At 45.9% G+C, this 12,692-nt stretch overlaps 1 protein-coding gene across 3 annotated transcripts in view; it reads left to right on the top strand.

The window, feature by feature from the left end:
- Positions 1-12,692, top strand: part of GRIK4 (glutamate ionotropic receptor kainate type subunit 4) — a 371,582-nt gene that overhangs the window by 328,508 nt on the left and 30,382 nt on the right. The window lies entirely within an intron of this gene.

Genomic DNA, 12,692 nt, shown 5'->3' with positions numbered 1-12,692 from the left:
AGGCTGTGTTACCGATCCCACCATCACTAGTCAGCATTCAGATGGTCTGATTTGTACCAGGTTGGGGAAGCACGTCCAGGAGCAATCCAGTGTCAAGTCTCTCCGGCTGTATCGGCAGCGGTGGGAGAGGGAGAGGGAGTTTAGTCGCAAGGAGGCCTCCTATGCCTGAGGAGCCTTCGTCTCCTGAGTAGTCTTCCCCATCAGCTGAGTTCTTCCCCGGGGGGGGGGGGGGCTAGTCCTTTCACTCTGCAGCATCCCCATGGGCTGGGGGACAGCCCAGACACTTCGTACCCAGGAACTGCGCCACCTCCTTCTGGGGATTTAATCTCCTGGGGCCCCGAGAGTCCGGGATTCACCAGATTTCCTCCTCATAGCAGGTTCAGGGGATACTCGCTCATCCACAGTGGAAGACTGCAGAAGGGCCACAAATAGCACCCAGTGGAACTGGATTTGCTTTTCGAATTCACTTTTTGAAACTGGAATGTTGATCGGTCAAGCTTTTCCAATCAACATTCCAGTTTCTGTGCCTTAAAGACTAAGACATATGTCAGGGTGTTGCAAAAAACTTTTCCTGGGCCGTATATTATGTCTAGGCTGCAGGCAGGTGATCTTTCCTGCCTGAAAGCATCCCTTACAAAGAAATCTTCCCTTCTTCTAGAAGGAGGACCTCCCAGACACAAGCCTCTAGGCTTAGTTGTCATCCCCTCTTACTGGTTCCCTTTGTGCACTGAAATAGTTTTGATCAGGAGAGAGCATTCAGACATGAAATCTCCCATCTGTACCATGGAAAGGGGCACTTGCTTCTCATGTTTCTGGTTTATGGCCCATTTTATGTTGTGTTTGAGACGTTTAGTGTTGTTGTTGGTTCTGTTAGCTGCTTTGGGTACCTTGCTAGAAGGCAGGACAGGAATGAACAAGACCAAGAATAACAAGCAATAACACCTAGAGGCATGGTAGCTGTGCTTCAGTTCTCCAAGTGGGAGCAGAGACCTGGCTTTGCAGAGAGGCAAATGTGTCTTGCCTCCCAAACCGTTTAAGGGATGTCTTTTCAGCTGTTAGCAAAATAGAGTGGTTCCATCATCCTGTCTTTCTCTGGCAGGCAAAGCAGAGCACTATGGAATTTGTGGAGGGCAATGATTCTCAACCTTGGGTCTCCAGATGTTCTTGGACTAAAACTCTACATTGATGCTGCATTTGGGGGGGGGGGGGGAGGTCTTTCTCTAGTCTGTCCTAAACTTTGCATCAAACGAATCAGAGTTATTGCAGGAGGCGTGTTTACTTACTCCTCCACACAGTTCACTTTGCGTACTTGAAAGAGAGGTGTGGGTGGTTCTTCTGAAAAATATAGAGCATCTCTCCTAGGGACAGGGGTCAAAATTTGTTTGCTTCACATGGAATCTAATTCACATTTCTCAAAGTAACAACCCAGGCGGGAACATAATTATTCTCTAGTCTTCATACTTCTTCGAATGGTGTGATGTATCGCTTCACATTTTAAAACGCATATAAAAAAGCAAACCCGCAGGGGGAAACTACATACAAAGAGGCATGTATTGTGGGAATTCGTTGCAAAAAAGGTGTTTATATTTGGGAAAACTCTGTACAAAGTGGGTTATGGTTTTGCAAGATAACAGCGAATGTGAATATGCGTACAAAATTTTGCGCTGACTTTGATGTGAATTTGGCAAGTGACAAGCAAACTAGGATGCAGCAAACTTGTGCGTGGAAAATGTGAATGTTACAGAAAGCAAAAGAAAGGTGGAAAAGACCAATCCACTCCTGGACACAAGTCCCATGCTGTATCTAGTTGCCCGTTCTTCATTGTGTCATGGAGAAATTCTTGTGACACAATTATTTGGAGTAATTTTTCATGGATAGTTCAGTGGTTGAGATCTCTTCCCCCACTGGGCCTCCTGGATACGGGCAGGACTCAGTGATTCTGAGGGTCCCTTCTGGCTCTGCAGCTCTTATTCACTTTGCAAATTGAAATCTGTTTCTAGTTTTATCTTATTGGTAGGACGTGGTGGCGCTGCGGGTGAAACCGCAGAAGCCTCTGTACTGCAAGGTCAGAAGACCTGCAGTCGTAAGATCGAATCCACGTGACAAAATGAGCTGCCGTCGCTTGTCCCAGCTCCTGCCAACCTAGCCGTTCGAAAGCATGTAAAAATGCGAGTAGATAAATAGGTACCACCTCGGTGGGAAGGTCACGGCGTTCCGTGTCTAGTCGCGCTGGCCACATGAACATGGAAGATTAACTCCAGACAAACGCTGACTCTACGGCTCAGAGATGGGGATGAGCACCACCCCCTAGAGTCGGACACAACTGGACAAATTGTCAAGGGGAACCTTTACCTTAGTCTAGATATTGAGAGGAAAACCCAAAACATTGCTATTTTCCCCCCTCCTAAAATAGAAATTCCAAACCATGAAAATCAAGAGGACACAACCAAGGCAGGCTGTCACCGTAATGATAAACAATGTTCTACTTCATAGGGCTCCTTTTTTGAGAGGGAGAGGGAGAGCTAGTATACTAAAAAAAAGAGAAGGAGAGAATCAAATGGTGTGCTAATTAGAATAGAATGAAGGACTTCAAGTGGTGCACCCAGCTGGTCTCAGAAGTTCAGTGTGAAGAAAGATAACTCATTTCCACCCACCCACCCCTTTCCTTTTGGGCTGAAAAAGCAGACTGGAATAAGCACCGGAGCCCTGCTGGGTGTGAGTGGTGATCAGCCTCCTTGCCACAATGATCAACAAGGCACCTCTAGCAAGCTGACGAAGCAGACATCAAGGCAGTAACCCGCATCATGCTATCTCCATACACACACACACACACACTCTCTCTCTCTCTCTCTCTCTCTCTCTCTCTCTCTCTCTCTCTTCCAACAATCAATGGCGAGAGAAGATAAGTAAGGCCTCTTGGCTGGAAGAGAACAGGGCGCGCAAGATTTAGTGCCGGACCTTCCCCTGCAGGGTAGCATTGTTAGGTGTAGAGTTCCTTCCAAGAAGGAGGGCCGGCTGAAAGGGAGCTCCAGATTTCACCAAGGGTACCAATTGATTCCCAGCTGCAAAGAGAACGAGAAAGAACAGATCAGCAAATCTGAAGAATCTGGGCTCACAGTCACTTGGGAGCTTTCCCGCTCATTAGTATTTCGGGAGCAACATCCGAGCTCCAGTTTCTTGGAGAAGCAGACTTCATCATTCCTATGTGTGGGTTTGTTTTGTTGTTTTGAAACAAACTCTTGCCAAGTCTATTTAAAAATGAACCCTGCTTGCTCTGCATGAATCCACGGTGTGTGGATCAGAGTTTCTGTGCATGCATGCCAGCAGAATCTAAACATGCCACCCTAGTCAGGGGATCCTGGCATCCGTAAAGGCCTGCACACTCTTTCGTCTGGTTTAGGTCCGACTTGACAGCGAGTCCCACGACTCAAATCCCATCCCTGCAAAAGCTCTACTAGGGTTATACCACAAACCAGACACAATTTAACAGCACCTGGTCAACTATAATCTGTATGACGCCAAATGATTTCACATTGAGGGATTGACAGATGTTGGTAGGTAAACATGTACAAACGTATATGAAAAATACAAAATAAATAGAAAGGAAGTGGTGGAAGCAGGATAGGAATGTCATTAGACTTGGAAGTCTCAAGGAAAATAGCTTTTTGTGAGAAGAAACAGACCTCGCCCCGAGGATTCACACATTTGCAAAGCTTATTGGTTGTTCTGGAGAATGCATGGAACAATATGCACCATTTAATACGCAAAATGTACACAATAGAAAGAAAATACACAAAAACACACCGCAGTCAGTGAAAAAAAAAAGGTGTCAGTTAAACACAATGCGAACATTCTCATTAAGGAAAAGCATTAAAATGGCACACTCATCTCTCGGGGGGGGGGGGGGGAGTCTTGCAACCAGATATGAAACAAGAACACGCAGAGAAGAATACACAGCTGAGATTTAGAGAAACACAACCTGCGGAATTTCTGCACCCAGCAAAGTGTTTGTGGCAGCATCCAGGCCCACAATTCCGACAGCCTATGATTCACCACAATACCTTTCTTCTGTCTTGTCTTGCCTCGCTAGATAACATTAAGGAGGGGGAAGCAGGAAGGAGCTGCTGTCAACATTATGGGAACATCGGTGTCAGGATGATAGGCAAAACAGATCCACTTTGATATGTGTCAGCCCCCCAGGGCTCTCCGATTCAATAACAATCCAGGAGGGAACTGAAAAAACAAAAGGAACCATGTCGGTACATGACAAAATAAAATCTAAAACCCACAGGCAGGCGGTCTCCTTATTAGGAGCAGTTAGAATGCAAAAAGGAGAGGCAGGCTTCCGGAGTTCATCGGCCGCCTTCTCTGAGTTAGGTGATAACAAAAATACAGGGGGGAGGTGGGAATAGACACCACGGCGACTGACCGTGTCCACCCCACCCCAGCCCATAGTAGTTCCTGTTCTGTGCCTCACTATGAAGAAAACCATAGAAAAAGTGTTACATGTTTGGGGAGCGGGGTATTACAAATGACATCGTGCCTATTTGCAGCTAACCATCAGCAACACTTTCTCCCATTTATTGCAATGGTTTCGTTTCGACCTTGGCACCCTCCTTTAAAGGGAAGAGGCACACAGTTGATGTGCCTGAAGTTTAAGCCCCACCACGAGTGCAAAAGAAAATCTCACAAATGGTTTGAGATGAAAACTATTCAAGTAGATGGCTTCTGGTTAAAAAAAATTACAAAAATAGACTCCAATTATCTTAATATTTTAATTTATTTTTCAACTTTACCTGTATTTCATGTACATCCAGATGTCACAGCCTAGCAAGTAGGAGAGGGGAGGAACCAAAGGAATGAATTTTGCCCCATTACGAGCTTTATAGAGATCCCTACTTTAATGCTAAAGTAGGGAGTCAAGAGCTAAAAGGAACAACAGGTAAGTTTGGCCTTGGAGTTCAGAACGAAGCAGGGCAAAGGCTAATAGAGTTTTGTGAAGAGAACAAGCTGGTCATCACAAACACTCTTTTCCAACAACACAAGAGGCGACTCTACACATGGACATCACCAGATGGGCAACACTGAAATCGGATTGATTATATTCTCTGCAGTCAAAGATGGAGAAGTTCTATGCAGTCAGCAGAAACAAGACCTGGAGCTGATTGTGGCTCTGATCATACGCTTCTCATAGCAAAACTCAAGCTTAAACTGAAGAAAGTAGGAAAAACCACTGGGCTAGTCAGGTAAAATCTAAACCAAATCCCTTATGAATGCACACTGGAAGTGAAGAACAGATTTAAGGAACTCGATTTGGTGGACATATGTAGGGCAGAAACGTGGTGTTCTTTACCTTCCCCTCTGCCTGAGTATAAAATCACAGCATTTATGTCCATTTCCAAGATAATGGAAGTATGCTCTTTCCCAACCAGCTGACAGCTATTGCAAAGGAGGAGGTGGGAAATGAGAAGGGGAGGGGCACAGTGTGCAACTAAACAGACGAAAACAGAGCAATCTAACACCAGTATGGGTTTGACTAGATCGCAGCTACAGAGGAACAATCTAAACAAGCCCCATCATTCCAAACTGTCCCAATGCAACCCAGGCCAGATGCTCCCTAGAGGTTGGGCTAGATGATCTTTGAGGTTCCTTTCCATTTGTATGATTTATGTTGCAAATCATTGCCCCCTCCCCCAGTAGATTTATGTTTGGTTCCTGGGAAGCAGGGTGTTTCCTCAAATGAACCTTTGCCCCTCTCAAACTGGGCTGTTTTTACATCTCTGGGAAAAACTGGCAATTTTTTTTGTGTCAGGCAGGGTGTTTGTTTGTTTGTCGGCCTTCAGGGACGATAAGTCCAGCTTGAGAGAAATGCATTTTTCATTAAATCCTTAATGGTTCTTGGTTGCGCACAGATATCTGTATGTTTTTAATCTCAGGGTTTTTCCCAAAGTGAAATTGCCAGTCAATGCATGTCCAAGGTTGTGTGACAGGATCCATGCTCCCCCCCCCATTCATTCTTATTCCTATTATCTGCCTTTGAGGTTGAGCTTCTAGACATTCTTGACAATGTCTCTTTTCCCGCATCACCTTGTGAGGCGATGACGACGTCAGCTGCGGTTGGGTCTCCTTGCCGCTCCGGCCCTGGAGGAAGCAAAAACACACTTTGGAAGAGATTTATCAGAAAGCTGCTACCCGTCCCCCATTAGTCATTCCCCCCCCCAAAAAAAAAGAAAGAAAGAAAAAGAGGAAGCCTGGCTAAGAAACCCGCTTTGTCAAGTGCCATGTAACTTAATTAGCCAGAGCACAAGCTGCTGCTTTGGCTACAAATGAGAACCGAAAAGCATCCACACACACACACACACACACACACACACACACACACAGAGACAGAGACATTATGGCGGTGGCGGACACTATTTGGAGAGGATCTTTGCAATAGGAATGGCCATCTCGGCTAATGAAAAGGTACAAAGGAGGAGCCAAGAAAGGGAAGGGATGAGGGGAGGACAAGGTAGAAACCGTGCAAGTGTGTTCTTGTGTAAGTGAAGGGTGTACTTTGCCATTTGCCTAATTATCCTCAGCTGGGTACGGCGTGTCGAACCCTTCCTCCCCCGGTGCCGCCTGTCTGCTGATCTGCTTAAAATTCACAGTAAAGCAGAAAATAGAAACCATATGAATTTTTATAAACCAAGCGGATAAGGGCCAGGACCTGAAGAGCGCTGTAGGCGCTGCAGCGCTCTAGGCAAAGCGCAAAGCTCTTCCGCACTCAGCCTCTGCTTGGGGTGCCGGTTTTGCTTTCTGGAGAGGTTTCCTTGGCCCATCCAAGCACTTCCAGTCTGGCCTGTGCTGTGCCAAGCTAGCTCTGCCACAGGGATGTTGGCAAGTCTTTGGGCCCGAGACTTTGGTGCCGAGTCGCGAGTCCCTATCAGAAACAAGCTATTTTTATCAGAAAAAATGGGAGTGGGTTGGTGGGTTCTGTGCGGAGTGTGTAAAAGTCTGAGGCTTGTGAACCACGGGCTTTTGGTCCATCTGTCTGGCCTCCTCAATTTAATTCAGTCCTAAATGTGAATGTTAAATCTTGATGAAAAGCAAATATTTCTGAGGCTGAGAAACCGGTGACCTCTGTGTTATCCCTTCAAGAATTTGCAAGATATTTCTGGGTGTGGGTGGTAGCTGTTAGTCGGGAATCAGAAAATAGAGTGGCCGGTAAATGTTGCAGAACATATGATGGGTTTTCGTAAATAGTTGGAACAGGCAAATTAAAATTCTAAAAATATGCTTGAAATCATCATCATCATCTTAGAACTACAGAGCTGGAAGGGATCCTATGGCTCATGGGATCCAGACCTTGTCAAGGAGGTCCTTAAGTGGGGAATTGAACTCCCAACCTCTGGCTCCACAGCCAGTTGCCCTAAACCAGTGATCCTCAACCTTGGCCCTCCAGATGTTCTTGGACTACAACTCCCAGAAGCCTTCACCACCACCTCTGTTGGCCAGGATTTCTGGGAGTTGAAGTCCAAGAACATCTGGAGGCCCAAGGCGGGGGATCACTGCTCTAAACCACTGAGCCAGCCAGCAGTTCTTGTATCAAAGAGTCCGATATTTGCCATACAAAATGAATTGGCCTACCTGAGCTGATCTGGAGGTGGGCTGAACCAGTTTGTTCACAGGCTTCTGTAGATACTTGCGTGTTTCCAGATGAGGAGCACCACCGTAGCAGCTATGTTCTCTAGGCCAGCTCCTGCCCTTCCATGTATCCGCCTTGCCTCAAGCAACAGCAGGCATTAAATTAAAAGAAAGTAGAGAAATGCAGTGTGTGAGAGAAAACTGCAGTGGGAGGGGGAGCATAACATCATCCTTAGTGGTATTTGGCCCTATCCAGTCAAAGCCCACATGAAAGAATCTATCCCACATTCATATGCGCACAAACACAGTCCTAATGTGTAGTGAAAACTCAATAGAGGCACCTTAAAAAAAAGAAGAAACAGGGAAATGCCAAAAAAAGCTAGAGTTAGATGGATGAGGAATAATCAGAATCTTCTGAGATCGATCTGAGGCTCTCCCCCCCCCCCAACCCGGCCTCAGCAACTGGAGTTTCCAGGAGATGTTTGGTCTTCCACTGGGATTTCTGCTGCATCAGTGCTTCATTCTTTTGCCACAGCAAAAACAATGTTCAAATCTGGGGGATTTTTTAAATCCCTCTTCCCCCCCCCAAAAAAAAAGTTGGCATGCACCCCTACTGTACAACAAAATGTCCTTTTACACTAATATTTGCTGGAGAATAATAAGCATTTTTCATCTGCGTTGACATCTTTTTGCAAATGACATTGATTCCAAAAGGTCGGTGGTTCGTGTTAAATGGGGAAAAGATCCTCCATGAAAAATCGCAGCTCGCCTGGCTGCTGATAAAGCTCTTGGCGGTGAGAACGTTTGTAGCTCAGTTCCTAATTGATATGTACCTCCTGCTGACAAGTAAGTCAGTGGGTTGGAACAGTTAGGATAGTGGGAGGGGCCCTGGGGCATCCTAGATCTAGTCTCGTTTGAACTGTGTCAAACTCACCAGATAAACTCAGTCCGTCTTACCCTGACCAGCCTCACAAGAATAGTTCACCAGGTAACTTTGGGCCAGTGACTCCTCGTCCACCTGACTTTTCTCCGGTTTGTTGTGAGGATCAGGTGGGGAGAGACGCATAAACTCTAGGGCTGATCAGAGAAATGATGAGATATAAGCGAGGTAATCGATATATTTCCCAATGGTGACGCCACCGTTTCTTGTCATGCGCTCTTTATAGTCATCTGCTAAGCTATCAAATTCAGATTTCTTTGGGGTCAGAAAATTCAGAAAACCTAAAAAGGTTGCTTGTTATGAGTAGTGGCCTGCATTTGGGCAAGTATTTTCTCAGCCTTGGCCACCGCAGGTAAATTTGCCCATGTTTGGGAGGGAAACTCCACTGCCATTTGGAAGCCGTCCTGATCATTCATTTGCAGCTGAACTGAACCATCTGATAAAATGAGATAAATCAGTGTGTTGCAGGACACAGGATTAAAAAAACAAAAAACCACACAAAGCAAGATGCATGGCCCTGTGGGAAATTAGAGCTACATGAAAGACTGCTGTCATAAAATAGCACTGTTTTAAAACCCAAATAAATTTGCTTCGAGACTAATGTTGGATTGTGCTGCCGTTTCGTTTCTTTGATGGAACTTCAAAAATCTAAAACCCATGTTATGGAATCTAATAAGTGGAGTTACTCCACAGACTATGGGAAATGGGTACAAGAATTACCACTTTAAAGGAACAGCTGCCAAGCATCAGGTAGCGTAGAGTTATCTGAATGTGGTTCCTTCTTCCATTGTCTGGAATTGCCATTCCTTGTTCATTCTTTATGGAGCAGTAAAATGGTATCATTGTCAAACTCTAGTTGGTCCCCACCGCTGTTGGCAACTTTGCAGACAAGGAAAGCACTTAGAGGGGGCTTTGGAGGGGCTACTGCATCTTTAATCAAAGGTTTCCCATTTTGCAGCTTCAGATGGTTTAATGGTTTTCTGTCCTGCACACCTGAGGCTTTAGTAATGCTCCTGCTTCTTCGCTGCCACCTATTCCACTGTGAAATAAACACAAGAAGGAAAAACATGATTCTGTTTGCTCTCCTGCAGTATCTTCAATTGGTTTTATCCAATCATCTCCCTCCCCCCCCCCATAATGACTAATATTTGAAAATAGGATTTTAAAATTGTTCTGTTTTAAATAACGATTATTTTCCTATGGGAACTCCACAACTGAGGAATGAATGTGACAGTCTCATTCCACTGTTGTTGCCAGCAAATAATATTCCGTAGCCTCTAGAGGGGATGGTTTGGGGCAGCCATCATAGTTAACGGTTGTTGGTAGACATCAACTCTACCATGCATTTGTCTTCTTTCCTTTCAAATTATCTAAACAACCCATCACTGTCATCTTGTGGCAGTGGATGTAATCAATGCATGATGCCCTGTGTGAGGAAGCCCTTGCTTTTCTCTGTACTGAAGGGGTGAAGCCTTTCTTCTCTTTTGAAGGCACAAGTGCCTGGGGCATAAAATATCCACCCAAATTATGTGGCAAACATCTACGTAGTACATAGCTCTGAATGGTTGCCATCATGGAATAATCTTAGCTCTTTCTCTGTTGTTTTTCAAGCATGGTTGTGACAGGACGTCCCAAGTCTTTGGAATTAAAGATAAATGGCAAAGTCAAAGGTTAGTCCCAACTAGAGTGCACCTATTGAATTAATGGGACTTGTTAAATCAGCCCTTCCACAGATCCCATTGATTCAGTGGTGCTGCTCTGTTTGGGCGTGATTATTGGGTTTCGCTCCAAGACTTGGACGTTCCCTTTCACCAGCTTCGGACTCTGGAAGAACTGCCTTTTCCGTCCTAGTAAGTGCTATTGGCTAGTTTGATCTGTCTCGCTTAGCAGGCGTTATCTGAACAGCAGGGAAGGTTGGCAGACGACACTAGACCCGGGAAGGGGTTAAGTGCAAAAAGGAGTCTTGCTGGTGGGTCTCCTTTTACCACTTTGCAGCCGTGCCATCACAAGCCGCTTTCATCAACTTCAGAGTCAGAACCAACTTCATCAGCCACCTACCAAGATCTTCCACAGGGGAGGGATACAGTCCTTGCATTTTTAACATTCAGTGTGTTTAATTGCCAAACCATGAGATCCAGTGTCAGCCTCTTCAGTTAATCACAGCCCTGCCGCCACCACGGAGGCATCATCCCCAACCAGAGACAGCATCAAGTCTAATGACAGGCATGTCAGGTCACGCTTTTCATTTCAGAATGCGGTCTGTCAGGGGGACCCTCGGTTGCAAGAAGTGTTTTGTTCTAATTTGAGCTCTCGTCTGCCTGGGAAGCATCTGGAGATACTGTGGCTACTTTAATATGTTTTGTGTGTCCCATTTCCTGACTTCCTTTTTCTCTCAGATTTTTTTTTGGGGGGGGGGGAGTTTGTGGCAAGAAACTGCAATGCTAGTAATTGGAAGAAAAATACAAACATGAGAAGCAGCCCATCTCTTGTGAAAGGAGAAGAGCTAGCTTTCTGTCTTCAGCTACCCTTCCTTGTGGCTCTTCGGAGCCAGAGATGGGGAACATTTGTAAATTCTTTGGCCTGCCGCTCCCGGGATCTCACCCCCAGCTTTCCATCTCGGTTCAGAGTTAAATATGCAGAACCGAGAGACGTCAAACTGGTGCCTGCCAGGGATGTGGACAACAACTGCCACCTCTCCTGCATGGCCAGTGGTGAGACATACATGGAGACGTCACCCCGCCTCTCTGGAAGGAGCCTGATGGAGATATGCAATGGTGAGGGCTTGAGTTTCAGCCCATCAAAGATGAGGCTCCAAGGTATCCCACTCTGGATTTGTTGACTCTTAGTCTAAATGGGATCTGAGAAGAGAAGCGGTTTAAGGGATCAAGTACCCGGTCAAAAGACAAGGAACAGAGGATTCAGGAGACTGGCCATAATTGAAAGCAGGCACACTGGAGATCCGAGGGGGTCAATGGCTTTACCCCACGTCCTCCCGCAGGCTGAAGAGCCACCTCTGGAGCCAAGAGCTTCTAGAGTGTTGCAGACGCGACTTGGCCTGAAGAGTCAGTTGAGGGGGAACAGCAGCCTGAGGCAGTGTCCCTGAAAATTCAATTTCCTGCCTACCCGGCTTGCAACTAAAACTAGTGGCACAATGAGTATTTCTGATTGCATACGGCCTTTGTGGTGAGGTTCTTTCTGCTGCCGTGTTCTTTGGCAAATTGGTTTCCCAAGAAGGGTTGCTTCTAATGGAGCTCTCCAGGTGTTACAAGCTGCTGCTTTATGCCATCTTGAACCCACAGTGACCCCTGCCCATTACTTTTTCTCAGGCAGCTTCCTATTAATATTAAGGGCCTTTCTGTGAACATCAAGGGCCTTTGTGAATCAGTCCCAATGACATTTGCATCCCAATGACAAAATGGCTGAGCTGGCATTGCATAATTTGCTACTTGGTGCCTATGGCCATGGTCTGGAATAAAAACACACAATGTTGAGATTTCGTAGCTGCTGTACGTTGGCCCCCAATGCCATGCAAAGGAAACAAGCGAGCGCGATACGAGTGCAGCATGAGAGCAGAGCTGCTACCATTGCTGCCGGCATCAGGAATCCAAACAGGGCATTAATTAAGGAACAACCCTTGCTGTCCCTCTGTTTGCATGACACCAAAAGGAGTCCCTCCTTAGGTTTAAAATATCTCACCAGCCGGAAAGATGCAGGACTAACAAGACAGGATGTTTGCTGTATTAGCAGCAGGCATTTAATCAGTCAGAACAAACCCGTCCAGTCACAGTTCATGTGTCTGGATTCCACCTGTGTGCTTGGCTAATGAATTTCATGCCTTCCCGAAGACACGCTGAGCAAGACACTCAGCTGCTGCAAATGGTAGTAAATCCTGCAATTTTTAGGGACTTTACTGAGCCACACAAGTGGAGCAGGTGACCTTTTGTCTTTAATGCTTATACAGACATTTTTGACCCTGCGGAACAATAATTTCTCACCAGGAGAAGAAAAATCTGCTTCTTTTAGCTTAGACAGAGGATGAAAGAGGATGCTTGTGCGTGCTTTGTGCGCTTGGGCCCCAGTGCGTGGATGCTTGTTTCTTTGTTACCGAGGCTGATGCTTAAAAATA

Source organism: Pogona vitticeps, chromosome 8 (assembly GCF_051106095.1).
Source record: "Pogona vitticeps strain Pit_001003342236 chromosome 8, PviZW2.1, whole genome shotgun sequence".
Classification (NCBI taxonomy): Eukaryota; Metazoa; Chordata; class Lepidosauria; order Squamata; family Agamidae; genus Pogona; species Pogona vitticeps.
The sequence above is the reverse complement of the archived record's forward strand: the minus strand, read 5'-3'. Positions and strand labels throughout refer to the sequence as shown.